The 17,900-nt window shown below is 36.2% G+C and overlaps 1 non-coding gene across 1 annotated transcript; it reads left to right on the top strand.

Annotated features, from left to right (window-relative positions):
* Nucleotides 1–17,582: 17,582 nt before the first annotated feature.
* On the top strand, nt 17,583–17,689 carry LOC127134013 (small nucleolar RNA R71). Its single transcript, XR_007807796.1, has one exon. It is a non-coding gene; the product is annotated as a small nucleolar RNA R71 (small nucleolar RNA).
* Nucleotides 17,690–17,900: the final 211 nt, after the last annotated feature.

Here is a 17,900-nt window from a genome sequence, read left to right as displayed (position 1 = left end):
CTCTGATTTTAATTTTACCTGAACCAAATGAACCGTTTGTGGTGTATTGTAATACGTCATTGATGGGTTTAGGTGGTGTGCTAATTCCAGATGGAAAGGTTATGGCTTATGCTTCACGATAATTAAGGATTCATGAGAGAAACTATCCTACTCATGATTTGGATATGGTTGCGGTGGTGTTCGCGTTCAAAATTTGGAGGCATTATCTCAATGGTTCCAGATTTGAAGTGTTTAGTGATCATAAGTGTTTGAAATACTTGTTTGATCAGAAGGAATTGAATATGAGACAATGCAGAAGGTTGGAATTCTTAAAGGATTGTGACTTTGGGTTGAATTGTCATCTCGGTAAGGCGAATGTCATGGATGATGCTTTTGTTGGTGTAAGCCCTAGAGGCCAATACTTTTGGTACTTGTATCGAATTATTTAATAAAAGGCTTTTTCTTTATTATGTTTGTTTAATAAAGTCCCTAGAATAGCTAGTCCGTTTAATGTATCAAGTATGACTTAATCATGAGATCACATTAGACATAAGGACACTATTCTTAAAGTATCCGTAGTCAAGCTTTATTGTGAAGTGGGATAACATTAAAGCATAAAGCTATTATGTTTAGAGACTGATGATCACATCTCATGGATCATGGATAAAGAGTTATCAAGTCTTAAACATAGGTATGAATATTAAGAGTAATATTTATACTGGATTAACCCGCTATGAGAATACTATATAGAATGTTATGCAAAGTGTCATAAGTTATTCTCATGGTGATAATGGTGTATACCACCCTTCGACCTGAAACCACTATGGACCCTTGGTGTAGAGTCGAGTGCCTTATTGCTGATCAAACGTTGTCCGTAATTGGATGACCATAAAGACAGTTGATGGGTACTCCACGAAGCATGCTAACGGACATGAGTGACCTAGATGGAATTTGCCCATCTTGCGTAACAGGATAAATGTCTACGGGCCCAATATTGAACTGGACAAGGATGACACGGTATATGCCTTGTGTTCAATATAGACATAAGGGCAAAAGGGTAATTATACACATAATTATTATCACAAAAGGATTTGTCAGATCACATGACATTTTTGTGTCTTGGGTAGCAGTGATGTGTTGCTAGATACCGCTCACTGTTTATTATGTTAAATACGTGATTTAATATAATTGCCAATGCCGCGAAAACCTATAGGGTCACACACAAAGGACAGATTGATGAGAGATAGAGTAATTAAGGAATACCGTAATGTACGGTACCCTTAAGTGAATTATAGAACATCGTAAGGTACGGTGTACTTAAGTAGAATACGAAATATGGTAAGGTACCACGAGCTTAAGTGATTTTGGCATATTATAAGATATGGGCCATATACACTTGAGTGGGTTTTTTAGCTTGCAGCCCACACAAGTGGTTCTATAAATAGAACCCTTGTGTAGAAGCATTGTCACACTTGTAATTTCGTTTCTCTCTCTCTCTCTCTCACTCAAAGCCTTCATTCGTAGCAGCTAGCACTGAGATTGAAGGAATCCGTTCGTGTGGACTGAGTAGAGGCGTTGTCATCGTTCAACGTTCGTAATCGCCACAAGAGGTAACGATTCTATCACTGATCATACCCATTCGTAAGGATCATTAAAGGAGATATTTTAAATTCCGCTGCATTTTGGATCGCCCTTCTCCTTCAGCTTTAAGTCAGAAGTCTTTGCATATGTCTGCTATGATGGTTAGAGAGTTGGAAATGATTGAGTAGTTCAGAGACATGAGTTTGGTCTATGAGCTAACACCGTAGAGTGTGATGATGGGTATGCTGAAGATCAACAATGATTTTATTAATAACATTAAAGAGAATAAGAAGGTGGATACGAAGTTGGTGGACTTGATGGTTGGAAGTAATCAGAATGAAAGTAATGATTTCAAAGTGGATGAACAAGGTGTGTTGAGGTTCAAAGACATGATTTTTATTCCTGACAAAGCTGAGTTGAAGAAGATGATTTTAGAAAAAAGTCTTTGAAGTAGCTTAAGTATTCATCCAGGAGCTACTAAGATGTATCAGGATATGAAGAAGATCCTTTGGTGGTATTGAATGAAGCAGAATGTGGCTCAGTTTGTTTATGCTTGTTTGACTTATCAGAAGTCAAAGGTTGAACATCAGAAACCTGTAGGATTGATGCAACCATTAGATATTCCAGAATGGAAATGGGATATCATTTCTATGGATTTTGTGACGGGGTTTCTGAATACTCCGAGAGGGCAAGATGCCATTTGGGTAATTGTTGATAGACTGACAAAGTCGGCCTATTTTATTCCGACTAACATCAGTTTTTCTATGCAGAAGCTGGCAGAGATATATATCCATGTGATTGTGAAGTTGCATGGAGTTCCGTTGAGTATTGTGTCAGATAGAGATATGAGGTTCACTTCCATATTTTGGGAGAGTTTGCAGGAAGGTTTGGGTTCGAAGCTAAGGCTGAGTTCAGCTTATCATCCACATATCGATGGTCAAACGGAGAGTACCATTCAGTCATTAGAGGACTTGTTGAGAGCTTGTGTTCTCAAGCAAGGAGGTGCTTGAGATAGTCATTTGTCGTTGATTGAGTTCACGTATAATAATAGTTTCCATTCTAGTATTGGAAGGACACCTTTTGAAGCCTTGTATGATTGAAGGAGTAGGATACCTTTGTGTTGGCATAAACCTGGTGAGAGTGTAGCACTTGAACTTGAGATTGTCCAACAGACTACTGAGAAGGTGAAACTGATTCGGGAGAAGATGAAAGCTTTGCAGAGTAGGCAGAAAATCTACAATGATAAGAGGAGAAAGAATCTTGAGTTTCAATAGGGAGACCATGTATTCTTGAGAGTCACTCCAACGACTGGTGTAGGATGTGCTTTGAAGTCGAGGAAGCTTACTCCTCAGTTTATTGGTCTGTATCAAATATCCGAGCAAGTTTGACCTATTGCTTATAGAGTGGCGTTGCCACTAAAATTTGTCAAATCTACATGATGTGTTCGATGTTTCACAACTTCAGAAGTATGTTCTGGAGCAGTCACATGTGATTCCGATGGATGATGTTCAGGTGAGGGATAACCTTATAGTTGTGATTTTGTCTATAAGGATTGATGATCGAGAACTAAAACAGTTGAGAGGAAAAGAGATTTCTCTCGTGAAGGTAGTGTGGCGAGGCACTGCCGTAGGAAATATGACTTGGGAGTTGGAAAGCAGGTTGCGAGAGGCGTATCCAGAGTTATTTGCATCAGGTAATTTTCGAGCATGAAAATGTTCTAAGTGGGGGAGAGTCGTAACTCCCCGATTTTATTTAAATTATTTTTCGTAATTTAATTATGTGATAGTTGTGGTTGTGTTGTGTTGTTTGATGTTTTAATATGCTGTGTTACCCTTGGTGTGAGGTAGTTGCCTTAGAATTATAGAAATTAAGGTGTTGGATGTGTGTAAGCAAAAGTGTAGAAAGGGTGGTGTGCTGAGTAAAACTAATAAATATTTTAGTTATTATTTAATTTAATTAATTAATATTAGATGAATATTAATTTAATTATTTAATTTGAATGAATTATTATTATTATTAAGAAATTAGTGATAATATAATAAGTTAATAAAATAATAAGAATTATAATAAAAATAAAAAAGTGAATTGTGGGATAGAAACTCATAGAACATAACATTTGGGGAGAAAAGAGAAGAAGCTGAGAAAGCGAGAAGAAGAGGCCATGGCTTAAGGAAAGAATTAGCATCGTTGAAAGTCAAAGAATCTATTGCTAGGAACTCTAAGGTAAGGGTGGGATTCTGATTATCTAAGGGTTAACATGATGATGGTGGGTAGATTATGCCATATAGGTTTTGTGTTTTCCTTCTCTATGTTCATGATCATGGTGATATTTGTTAATTGTTGAATTGTGTGAATGATGAATTGTTGCTGTTATAATCATAAAATTGATTGGATTGATTGTTGTCAATCTTGTATGATTGATGTTGTTTTAGGTCAGAGTCGGAACTGAGTTATGGATGTTTTCGGTGTAACCGGTTACTGGTTTTTGAGTAACCGGTTACTGGTTTTTGAGTAACCGGTTACCCTGTGTAATAGAGGCTATGTATGGGTTGGAAATGGGGGTGTAACCAATTACCAGTTTTTGGATAACCGGTTACCATGTGTGTGTGACAGTCTGGGTTTCATTACTGGATGTAGCGTAATCGATTATTGGTTTTGGGGTAACTAGTTACATTGAGAGCATTTTCTTAAAAACTTTAAAAATTCATAACTTTTGTTCCGAGTGTTCGATTTGAGTGTTTTTTGACGCCTCAGAAAGATGAGAGCGTGTACTGTCATTAAAAATTGGTTTTAGTACCTGAAAATGAAAAATTTCTATTTGATGGTGTTGATAGGCATTGGAATATTTATATGGTGGTGTGACATAACCTTAAGTGCATTGTTGTTGCTTGTTATGTTGTATGTTGATGTTGTTGAGTGGTATAACATGTGTTTGATGCATGATGGTCAATATTGGAGGTGTACATTGACTATTGAGGTGGGTAATTATGCATGATGTTGTTGTTGGATGTATTGTAAGTTGCATGCATTCATGTTGAAGGACAAATGGTAAGTCGTTGGTGAGCCTTAAATCCCATTGTGTGGATTGGGCTGGTAGCTGATTTTGGAGGTGATGGAATCAGTGAGACATTATCGGAGGTGATGGTAACAAATTGTTGATTTTGATCCTAGAAGGTGAGGTTCGAAGTGGTAAACCTGAGTGTTCATGTATTGGTACCACATGCATTGAGTCGAGTTGTTGAGTCTCATTGTATTACATGTTGGTTGCATTTGTTATGGTGTGGGATGGTTGGTTATGTTGGATGGTTGCTATATTGCTATTATGTTGTGAATAACTGTTATGTGGATTTATGTGGAATTGTATTGTGGACCGGGTGATGTGCATGTGATAATTTGATGTTTACTTATTATCATGCTTTCCTTTATATAATTATGATATCTCACCCCTTCTGTTTGAATATTACCTTCACGTAGGTAACATGCAGATAATCCGCAATTGAGCTTAACTGTGAGTGAAAGATGAAGTCTTCCATTTTATTTTAGTGTCGGTGTCTGCTCTAATGTGTAACACCGGGGAATTTGGAACGTTGTGCCTTTCGTTATATTTGAACATTTCTTATTATGACATATTATATTGATGTTGAATATGTTGAGTTAACTATTTGTTATTGTTGTTCCGCTGCTATTTAATAAAAGTTAACATTTAGACATGTGGTTATTACTATTATTTTTATAACTGTCAAGTGTTACATGTCTTTTCGATTGAGCAGATTGATTGTATGTTGTAGTGTAGCATCCTAAATTGCATGTTGATTTGTTTACTCTGATAAATGTTTTAAATTTATGCAGGGAAAATTTAGGGTGTTACACCACACGACTGTGGAGTTACACATTCTTCAATGCAAGTCTATATGATCACTCAATCATCTTGTGGCAACTCTCAACCATAAGTATTAAGTTAATACATTGTAAATATCGTATCAACCTTTCAGGTTATACTTATTATCCAACTTCCCTTCTTTTATTGGGGATCTAACACTTAATATCTAACAATATTGTTATTTCTCTCCTTAATATATCATTTTCTTAATCTAACAATCACAATAAATTCAAGTATAAATAAAATAAACAATTAGACAATTAATCAAATGCAAGCACAATATAACCTCAAATTGTTATAGATTGTTCTTATGATAAATAATTAAGGTCATCGTAACCTCGCTTAGTGATTCGTGAAATTCATTATTCAAGAATATGCTCTCCTTACTTATTTATCGCTAGTAGGGTTTGGGTCACCATTACACACATATATATTAAGCTATTTTACGCTAACCGTCTCAACGTATACGAAATCTTGCCTCCACCTTTTGTTGTTGAACATTGTTGAAAGTCCACGAGCGTTTTCTCCGATCTTCACCCAAAACCCAATTTATGATAACCGTTGAATTGTATGAAATTTATAAAATAATTAGAATATAATTTACAGTTAATTAAACATAATTCCGTTACAACTTAAAATATTTATTTTTTATAATATTTAATAATAACCTCCATTATATTTAAATAATGGTTAAATTCGAGTATAAATTAGACTATACCCCCGTTTGGATTTGTTTATTTTAGAAAATTATCAAGAGTATATTCCTAATAACGTTTTAATTTTATAATAATACATGTGCATTATAACAACTTAAAATGGTAAAATTCATCTTGGATTTTATAAGTTCAATATATCAACGTCTGAACGAAAATTTAAATAGAAATCTTAAAATAACCTTTATATAAATAATATAATTAAAATAATATAATTAAAATAAAATGGACATTATAACGACTGACTGGTTACTTATAAAAATAGTTTGGATAAAATTTTGACGAATAAAACTCCTTTGAAATTTTAGAAGAACTTTGACCACAAAATAGCTCTAAAAACTATGAACCAACACCGTGAGAACCTGGATGACTAAAACTAATATTGCTATATGAAGAAACTAGAGAAGGAAAGAAATAGAGAGATAAGAAAGACGACTCGTGAATGAATGAATGAAAATAAGATGGAAAATACCCCTATTTATACTAGTTGTAAGATATTAAAATAATATAAATGTATATCCTTTTGCCCATACCTTTTAATTTTTCAACTCTTGCTAGTAAATATGTCTTATCAAATATTTATTAGTCTTTCATCAATAGTTTCTATAAATGTTCTAGTATGACTTTGTGAAAATAATTGGTGAGAATGTATGAGAGCTTGACTTCCTATTGTTTCATGACATAAGATCATGTAGGATATTAATAGAAAAAAATAAAATATATAATTATTTTATAAAATAATAATAATAATAATAATAATAATAATAATAATAATAATAAAAATAATAATAATAACAAGGATAATGATTTAATATATTTATTAACTTAAGATTATTTTATTTACTTTTTTTTTAAAGATTACTTTGTGGAGTAAAATGGTGATATTCAAATAAAATAAAATCAAATAATAATGATAACAAAAACAACAACAAAAAATAATAATAAAAATAATATGGATGATTAGTTAAGTTAAAATTAAGTATTTTAAGTATTAGTTTCAAAGATTAATTTGTAAAATGAAATGATGATATTCAAATCGAATAATAATATTAATAATAAATTTAAAGGGTAATTTATTTATAAATTAATTATTATAGGTGTTAGTTTCAATGTTTAGTTTGTAATAATTATCGATGTTAAAATCTCAAATATAATCGGATATATTATTTAAGGTATGGAAAATTAGGATGTTACATTACCGCCCCCCCTTAAAAGAAATTCCGTCCTTAAAATTTAGCATATCTAAAACATATGTGGATACTTCTGATGCATGTCTTATTCTCTTTTCCAGGTAGGATCACCAGTTACATCATCCCAACAATTCTAACCAATGGTATCTACTCTCCATGAAGTTCCTTAATTTGATGATCTAAAATCTTGACAGGTAAAGCCTCATATTCCAAGTTATCTCTAAGTTCCACAGTTTTATGCTCAATGACATGTGAAGGGTCAGGATAATACTTCCTCAATTGTGATACATGAAATACGTCATGAAGATTTGACAGGTTTGGCGGCAAAGCGATGTGAGATGCTACAGTTCCAATCCGTCGTAGAATTTGAAAAGGCCCGATAAACCTTGGTGTTAACTTCTTAGTTTTGATTGTTCGTGCAATTCCCGCTCTAGGAGTTACCCTAATGAACTCGTGATCTCCTTCCTCAAATTCCAAAGGTCTTATTCTCTTATCACTATAACTCTTTTGACGATCCTATACAACCCTCATCTTTTCTCTAATAAGCTTAACCTGATCTATCGTTTGTTGCACGAGTTCTGAACCCAATATATTGTTTTCTCCAACTTTATACCAACATAAAGGTGTACGACACTTTCGTCCCTACAATGCTTCATATGGATCCATGCCGATACTTGAGTGAAAGCTATTGTTGTAAGTAAACTTAATCAATGGTAAGAACTTATCCCAACTTCCTTTGTGTTCAAGAGCACAAGCTCCCAATAGATCTTCTAACGACTGAATTGTCCTTTCTGACTGACCATTTGTTTGGGTATGATAAGATGAACTTAACCTTAGTTTGGTTCCTAAGTCTAAGTGCAACTAACACCAAAACTTTGATGTGAATCTGTGATCTCTATCACTGACTATACTTGTAGGTATTCCATGTAATCTTATAATTTCCTTTACATATACCTGAACTAGTCTCTCTAAGAAAAAAGTATGATTGATGGGAATGAAATGTGAACTCTTTGTCAACCTATCAATGATTACCCAAATTGCATCATGCTTCTTCTGAGTTTTGGGCAAGGCAGTTACAAAATGCATAGATATTCCATCTTACTTCCACTCTGGAATGTCTAAAGGTTGTAACAATCCGGATGGCCTATGATGTTCAATCTTTTCCTTCTGACATGCCAAAAAACTTTGAATAGACTCTTCTATATCATTCTTCATTCCTAACCACCAAAACATTTTCTTCAAGTCTTGATACATCTTTATGACTCCTGGATGAAAACTCATCTTACTTTTGTGGTCTTCTTCCAAAATCAACTTTCAAATATCCTAGTTTTGAGGTATACACAACCTCTCTCGAAACCTTAGGATTCCATCACTTATTATGTTAAAATCTCCAATTTGACCATCTTTGATAGTTTCCTTTATGTTGATTAGTTGGTCATCAAGTATTTGTTCATCTATGATCCATTTTAGAAACTCATTAGACACGAAAACAACGCCTACGGATATACTTCCTTCATTGTGATATACTCCTAAATTTAAATCCATAAATTGGTTAATCAACTCTTCTTCTTCCAACATCATTGCAGATACATGAAGTGTCTTTCGAATCAAAGCGTCTACTACAGCATTGGCCTTTCTTGGATGATATTGCAACTCAAAATCATAGTCCTTCAAAAATTCCATCCAACACCTTTGCCTCAAGTTTATATCTTTTTGATCAAATAAATACTTCAGGCTTTTGTGATCACTTAACACAATGAACTTTGATCCATAAAGATAATGCCTCCAAATTTGTAAGACGACCATATTTGATGCTAACTCTAAGTCGTGAGTCAGGTAGTTTCTCTCATGCATCTTCAATTTTCTTGATGCAAAAGCTATCACTTTCCTTTCTTGCATCAACACACAACCAAGACCTTGATATGACGCATCACAAATACACATTAAATTGTCCTGATGAGTTTGGTAAGATGAGTATTGGTGATGAAGTCAATCTTTCCTTCAACTTCTGAAAACTTTCTTCACACTCTTTTGTCCATTCAAAGTTTTTACCTTTCCTCATTAACTAAGTCATAGGAAAAGCGATCTTTGAAAATCCTTTGATGAACCTCTGATAATATCCAACTAGTCCAAGAAAACTTTGAATCTTGCCAACATTCTTTGGACTTTCCCACTTTGTTACTGCTTCAACTTTACTCGGGTCTACTCCAATACTGATCGCGTGACTTAGTATGTCTATAGGATTCGTGACTGCAAGTGCACAGTCGTATCGTGTAGTTTTAAAGATGATCGAACCCAAAGGACTAGTAATCGAACTTACCATTATCTAATGTTACTATGTAAATCTAAGCCTGAGGATTTCTCTAGGGGTTGGGGGACGATGAGAAATAACTACTAACGAAAACAAAATTTTAATAAAAATATTTAATGGCGGGAATCAGTATGTAACACATCAAACTTCGGGGATTCGATAAATAGTTGGTGTAATCTTAAACGTCAAAATACTCTTCAGTAGAAATTATTTATTTAAAAGACTTTATCTCATACTCTTGTGTTTATTGACTCTGACTATACTCTTAAACTAGAATGCTTCGCTCTCGCTGTCTCATTTGAATTAAAAGTAATTTTTGGAAATAAATAAAGTCTAATTAATCCTAAAGCGCTCTCGCTACATTTAGAATTAATGCCTAGTTTCAGCTATCCGGTTAAAATCTCAAACTCTCGTTTTTATTGACCGTAACCTTTGTTTGCTTTGTACCCTCATACGTAAACAGTTTTAAATTTAGAACAAGAAACTATAATCGGAAAATAATATTTTATAAAAGTCAACACCAATTATTTACGAATCCCGTTGTTTCGACGGTCTTTACATACCGATATTGATTGGTTTAGCCGGACATGGATTCGAAAACAAACATGATATTATGATAATTAAACATAAGACAAGGCATAAGCGATTAAAATAGCAATTAAAATAAAACCTGAAATATAGACCGAAAAATTGGAATTAATGTTGGTTCTTGAATTCAAATAATGCCGACACACTTGATAAATCGGGTACACCGTTACAATCAAACTCAGTTGCTAAAACTAAAGTCGTAATAGTCCCCGATGTAGAGAATCTATCACTTTACAAGTAAATATATGCTTAAAATGCTAACAACAAAAATATGGCTAAAAGTGCACACGCCCGGTCTTTGAAGACCGAAGTCCTAATATATACTTCCCACTCCTTCCTTTAAAGTAGCCTTGAAGATCTCCTAGTGGGGAGTGGTTTGTTGAACGAGCTAAACGGGACGTGGAGAAAAACATGGAGAGAAACAAGGAGGAATGAGTTGGTGGCGGCTGCCACAACCCTAGGTAGTGAGCGCCACACCTTGCTAGGTGGCGGGCGCCACTCTTGCTTGGTGGTGGGCGCCATACCTTCTATTCATGTGATGGGCGCCATACCTTTCAATTGGGTGGTGGGCGCGACTCTCATCTCATGTGGTGGGCGCCACTCTGTTCTCATGTGGTGGGCGCCTAACCTTTTTTTTGTTTTGCTTCATTTTCTTCCCTTTTTTCTTCCCTTTTTTTCTTCCCTTTTTGCTCTTTTCCCGCTTTGCTTGCATAAACACCTCTTATTTGATAAATACCTGAAATAAACACAAAGTACAGCGTAATTCTATGGAAATCAAGTAAAAAGCAATGTAAGTCTAGTCAAATATACGATACATTTTCGCGTTATCAAACTCCCCCATACTTAAACCTTTGCTTGTCCTCATGCAAATGCTGCACACATGAATAAAAGAGTTTTGTAAAATTTTACAGCATACAGTATCAAGACTCGTGAAAAACACCGTTGTATTCAGATACTCATTCTAGCCTACAAACTCTACCTTGGTCAGAAATTTGCATTAACAGGTACTAACTTCCACACTAAGGGTATCGTTGGAACACATAGTCGCAATCGTTCATTCATAAGTCTCCCTCACATACAAACCAATTTGAATCATGTCATCATGCCTAAGCTTACCTAACTAATCCTTCTTTTTATCCTTTTTCATTCTAGTGCAATCACATTAAGCCCGTTATCTTTTCACATTCATAGCAAGATAATCTGTTAGTGACTATGATCTAATTTTTTTTTCTTTTTCTCGCACTTTGGCTCAAATAACAGCTAAAGATGGTTGTACCGTTGGGTTAAATGACCGGGTGAGGGTCACCTAACTTAGAAGGAACAACACTTTTAATAAATTTTGTCAATCTTTTTCTCTTTTAAGCCTGAGATCATACACTTATTTACATCGACTTCTTGTGTAGTGTGTGCTTAGGATGGTGCTGACTGCTAGATGAACTACTTAAGGAATATTAAAGGATAGAATTTAAGGCAACGACATGACAAGTACTCAAATCGATCCTATATTTGGGAGATTTAAGGTGTTAAAGTGATACCATCTTATAAAGTTTTTCCAAATCTCTACAATCTAACCTAAGTTTTATTTATAGTTTAGAATTTTCAAAAGATGTACTGTATTTCTAAGTCAATATTTTCACAAAAGTTTGGTATGGCTTAAGCAAATGGGAGAATCAGTAAATAACGGAAACCACACATAAAGACTCGACAGTGCAATGATATTTGACTCGACTAACACTTAATAATTTAACAAAGGAAATAACAATAATTAAATCTACCTAGAAAGCGATAAATAAAAGCGGTAAAGCTTCCTCCCTCATACTAAACCGAGCATTTTCCCCAATGCAATGATATAAGATAGGAAAGGAAGGTAGAACCTGGGTAATCTGCTACTGGTGGCCTCTACCGCGTGTTCGTCCACGTCTACCATTTCCAGGCTGGTGAGGTGGCGTGCCCGCATAAGAGGCATAGTCTTGTAGATAATCCACACACACTGTCAACGCTGCCATTTCATCGGTCAAACCTGACATGTTATGTTCATTCCTGAATGCATAATGATGCTGGTCATGCTGCATCTGGCGAAGCATTTGCAACATTTTTTTGTTTGTTGAGCTTCCATGTTTTGAATTTGTTGGTTGCGATGAGCGTCTAATTCGCTACGTCGCAGCAGTTCAACATAGATGTCATCAAGAGTGGCAGGTGCCACATTTCTTCTTCTGGGCATATGCCTGGATGATGTACCTGCAACATTTTCAGAAGAAACGTGTGGTGTGTGTGTGTGCGGGTGTGTCAGTAGTAGGAGCAACTGGCTCATGAACATAATCCTTATCGATGTCCCTGCCAGCAACTATATTCTCAGGAATATGCGCGGGGACTGGGTTAGACACCGGATCATGAATATAACAATAATAATAAGTAATAATAGAGAAGATAGAATTATTAATTTAAAATAATATGTGGGTTGTCTCCCACCAAGCGCTTTGTTTACTGTCGTAAGCTCGACAAAATTTAACTAAAGATTAATCGGTGAATGAGCGGGCAGCTCTGCAAGCTTTAGATTAGTGAAAAAATCTTTGTTGTCAATGTTATGGTAATGTTTCAAATGTTGTCCGTTTACGGTAAATGGTTCACTAGCTTTTCCCTTTATCTCTATCGCTCCATTTGGAAAAAAATTGGTAATTTCAAAGGGACCGAACTTTCTAGAACGAAGTTTTCATGGAAAGGGTTTAAGTCGGGAGTTAAAAAGAAGTACTTTGTTACCTTCCTTAAACTCTTTCCTCGATATACGATTACCATGCCATTTTTAAGTTCTTTCTTTATAGATCCAGGCATTCTCGTACGCGTCTAATCTAAGTTCTTCTAGTTCCTGGATATCTAATATTCTTTTCTCGCCTGCGGCATTATAATTGAGATTAAGGGTCTTAACGACCCAATATGCTTTATGCTCTAATTCTACCGACAAATGACACGAATTTCCATAAACTATCTTAAATAGTGTGGTTCCTATTGGGGTCTTATAAGTTGTCCTATATGCCCACAGGGCTTCGTGTAATTTTGAAGACCAATCTTTCCTAAAGGTGGCAACTGTTTTTTCTAAGATTTACTTAATTTCTCTATTCGAGACATCTACTTGCCCACTCGTTTGTGGGTGATAGGGTGTCGCTACGCGGTGTCAGACTTCATATTTCAGTAATAGCTTTTCAAAAATCTTTGAAATGAAATGGGAGCCACCATCGCTGATGACAAGTCTCGGTACGCCGAATCTAGGAAAGATTATATGCTTAAAGAGTCTAATTACCACTCGTGTGTCATTTGTTGGAGAGGCTATAGGCTCGATCCATTTTGATATGTAATTGACAGCAACGAGTATGTACTTGTTACCAAAAGAAGATGGGAATGGTCCCATGAAATCAATTCCCCACACATCAAAGACTTCTACTTCTAAAATTCCTTTAAGTGGCATTTCGCCGCGTCTAGAGATGTTACCAGTGAGTTGGCACCGGTCGCAATTTATGATCGCGATGTGGACATCCTTCCACAGAGTGGGCCAAAAGAGGCCAACTTGCAAGATCTTGGCGCAAGTCTTTGAGGTGCTTGCATGTCCTCCATAGGAAGCAGAATGACAGTGGGAGATTATATTTTCTACTTCATCTTCGGGGACACATCGACGGAAGATACCATCGGCGCCTCTTTTGAAAAGCAGAGGCTCATCCCAATAGTATTATTTAAGATCATGGAAGAATTTATTCTTTTGTTGGTAAGTCAAGTCTGGTGGAAGCCCCCAGCTACTAAGTAGTTGACGAAGTCAGCATACCACGACAGTGTGGTTTTAGTGTAAATTGCTTCCACTACTTTGTTTGTTTCGATATCCTTATAAGTTAATGCATATTTAGCTGTATTACTTTCCAACTGGGCTATGAGTCGTTCATAAGGTAAATCGTCATTGGTAGGCACTCGTTCAGGTTCAATACCTTCCATCCTTGACAAGTGATCAACTACGACGTTTTCAGTGCCTCTTTTATCTTTGATTTCTAGATCAAACTCTTGTAAGAGTAAAATCTACCTTAGGAGTCTTGGTTTGGCGTCCTTTTTACTTAATAGGTACCTAATTGCAGCATGGTCAGTATAGATAATTATTTTTGCTTCTACTAGGTAAGAACGAAATTTGTCCAAAGCGAACATGACAGCTAAAAGTTCCTTTTCTGTGGTGGCGTAGTTCATCTACGCAAGATCTAAGGTTCTACTTGCGTAATATATTGCATGAAGCTTCTTATCCTTTCTTTGTCCTAAGACTGCGCCTACGGCATAATCACTAGCGTCACACATGATTTCAAACGGTAATGTCCAATAGGGAGGTTGCATGATAGGTGCAGTGATAAGAGCTGTTTTCAATTGTTCAAACGCTGTTAGGCATTTGTTGCCAAAGATGAATTCGGCGTCTTTCATCAATAGGCCAGTTAGTGGTTTGGTGATTTTTGAGAAATCTTTAATGAATCATCTGTAGAAACCGACGTGTCCTAAGAAACTTCATATTTCTCTTACATTTTTCGGAGGTTGAAGGTATTTTATAACTTCTATTTTAGCTTTGTAAACTTCAATCCCCTTATCAGACACTATGTGTCCAAGTACGATTCCTTGTCGGACCATGAAATGGCATTTTCCCCAATTTAACGCGAGGTTCACTTTTACGCATCTTTCAAGTACCATTTCTAGATTCCATAAACATCCTTCAAAACTCTACCCACAAACAGAGAAATCATCCATAAATACTTCCATGATGTCGTCTATAAAATCAGCAAAAATTGACATCATGCATCTTTGGAATGTTGCGGGAGCGTTACATAGTCCGAACGACATTCGTCAATAGGCGAATGTACCATAGGGACAAGTGAAGGTTGTTTTCTCTTGGTCGTCAGGATGAATAGGGATTTGGAAGAATCCTGAATAACCGTCTAAATAGCAGAAGTGAGAATGCTTAGCCAATCTTTCAAGCATTTGATCAATAAAAGGTAAAGGAAAATGATCCTTTCGAGTGGCTTTATTTAATTTTCTATAACCAATGCACATTCTACTTCCAGTTACCACTCTTTGTGCTATATATCCGGCTTTTCATTATTAACAATTGTGACGCCTCCCTACTTTGGTACGACATGTACTGGGCTGACCTATTGACTATCGGATATTGGGTAGATAATCCCTACTTCTAACAATTTTTGCACTTCTCTCTTTACTACATCAATCAGAACGGGGTTTATTCTTCTTTGATGTTCTCTAAAGGTCTTACTGTCTTCCTCTAGCATAATGTGATGCATGCATATGGAAGGACTTATTCCTTTTAGGTCTGAGATATTGTAGCATAAAGCAGTTGGATATTTCCTTAAAACGGGTAGGAGTTTTTCAGTTTCTATCTTCCCTAAGTCTGCATTAACTATTACAGGTCGCTCGAGTTCAGTGTCTAGGAATTCGTACCTTAAATTTTTGGGTAGCGTTTTAAGTTCTAAGGCTGGTTTCTTCGGGCAAGGCATATGATTGGGTGTTAGTGCTAGACATTCACTTAGGCTATCATCTTGGTATTCCTTACGCCAATTTTCATCTTCAAAAGTAGGAGGCCTTGGAATTTTCAGTATTTCGGAGTATGAAGTTTGTTCATTCTCCAATTCTCTTACACATTCGTCGATGACATCTAGTAGACAACATGTATCGTCTATAGCTGGTGCCTTTAAGAATTGCGTCAAAATAAATTCAACTTTTTCCTTACCGACTTCAAAGGTTAGCTTGCCTTTCTTTACATCTATAATAGCTCCGACAATAGCTAAGAATGGTCTTCCTAATATAATAAGGATATTGGAATCCTCTTTTATGTCCGTGATTATGAAATCAGTAGGAATATAGAATTGACCTATGCGCACCGAAACATTCTCTAGCATACCTATGGGAAATTTAACAGAACGATCCGCAAGTTGTACGGACATCCTAGTTGGTCCCAACTCTCCAATTTTAAGCCTTTCGCATATGGACAAGGGCATTAAGTTGACACTGGCTCCTAAGTCGCATAGTGCTTTGTCTATGACAAATTTTCCGATTACACAGGGTATGGAGAAACTCCCTGGGTCTTTCAGCTTAGGAGGCATATTGTTTTAAATTATAATTCTACACTCAGCAGTAAGTGTAACCGTTTCGTTATCCTTGATTTTTTTCTTGTTAAATAAGATCTCCTTAAGAAACTTAGCATATGAGGGCATTTGAGTGATAGCTTCTGTAAAAGGTATTGTGATATTCAATTGTTTCAAAAGCTCTACAAATTTCTTGAATTTCCCTACACTTTTGGATTTAACGAGTCTTTGAGGATACAAGATAATAGGTTTATACGGTGATAGAGGCACATATGGTTATTCTTTCACTACGGCCTATTCACTTTTATCTTCCTTTAGATCGTCTTCCTTCCCAATTATCTTACCAGGGTCTTGGTGCATGGTTGGAATTTGAATTCTAGGGTCGGTTGGTCCGTCTAATTCTGTTCCAGTTCGTAGTATAATAGCATTTGCATGACCTTTCGGGTTTGGTTGTGCCTGTCTAGGAAATGTACCTGCAGGGGCAGCAATAGGTGCTTGTTGTTGAGCCACTTGCGAAATTTGTGTTTCTAACATTTTGTTATGGGTGGCTAAAGCGTCTACTTTGTTTGCTAGTTGTTTTATTTGCTCACTAGTGTGTATGTTTTGATTTAGGAAACCCTTATTTGTTTGGGCTTGGGTAGCTATGAAGTTTTCCATCATTATTTCAAGGTTTGACTTCCTAGGAGCATTTGGAACAGTTGTGGCAGTTTTATGATATCTTGGTGGTACAACTGGTGCTTGGTTAGGTGCATACAATGTGTTATTGTTTTTGTACGAAACGTTCGAATGGTTCTTCCAACCTGGGTTATAGGTGTTTGAGTAAGGGTTTCCTTGAGCATAATTCACTTAGTCTATGGAGATTCCTGTCAAAAGTTGACATTCAGGAGCAACATGCGCAGGAACTCTGCATATCTCGCAGTTCGGTGCTACGACAACCACGGTGGCTGCAGGTGTTATGGTCAGGTTTTCTATCTTTTGAGTGAGAGCATCTACCTTAGCATTGACATGGTCTAGACTGCTTATTTCGTATATACCACCTTTCGTTGGAAGTTTCTCTACGAAGGTTCTTTCGCTTCCCCACTGTAGTGATTCTGGGCCATACTTTCGATAAGTTGATATGCCTCATTGTAGGGTTTATCCATCAGTGCGTCACCTGCGGCGGCGTCTATTGTCAATCTTGTGTTGTACAAGAGACCGTTGTAAAAGGTATGGATGATCAACCACTCTTCTAAATCGTGATGTGGACAAAGCCTCATCATGTCTTTGTATCTCTCCCAAGCTTCAAAAAGTGATTCGTTGTCTTTTTGTTTAAACCCGTTTATTTTGGCTCTTAGCATAGCCGTCTTACTAGGTGAGAAATATCGTGTTAAGAAAACTTTATTCAACTCGTTCCATGTAGTGACAGAGTTGGACGGTAGAGACTGGAGCCATGCTCTACCTCTATCTCTTAATGAGAAAGGGAAAAGACATAGTCTTATTGCTTCGGGGCTGACACCATTTGCTTTCACTATGTCTACGTATTGCAAAAACACTGACAAATGTAGGTTC

The sequence above is a fragment of the Lathyrus oleraceus genome, chromosome 3 (genome assembly GCF_024323335.1).
Source record: "Lathyrus oleraceus cultivar Zhongwan6 chromosome 3, CAAS_Psat_ZW6_1.0, whole genome shotgun sequence".
NCBI lineage: Eukaryota > Viridiplantae > Streptophyta > Magnoliopsida > Fabales > Fabaceae > Lathyrus > Lathyrus oleraceus.
Note: the sequence above shows the minus strand (reverse complement) of the source record. Positions and strands in the feature narration are given on the sequence as shown.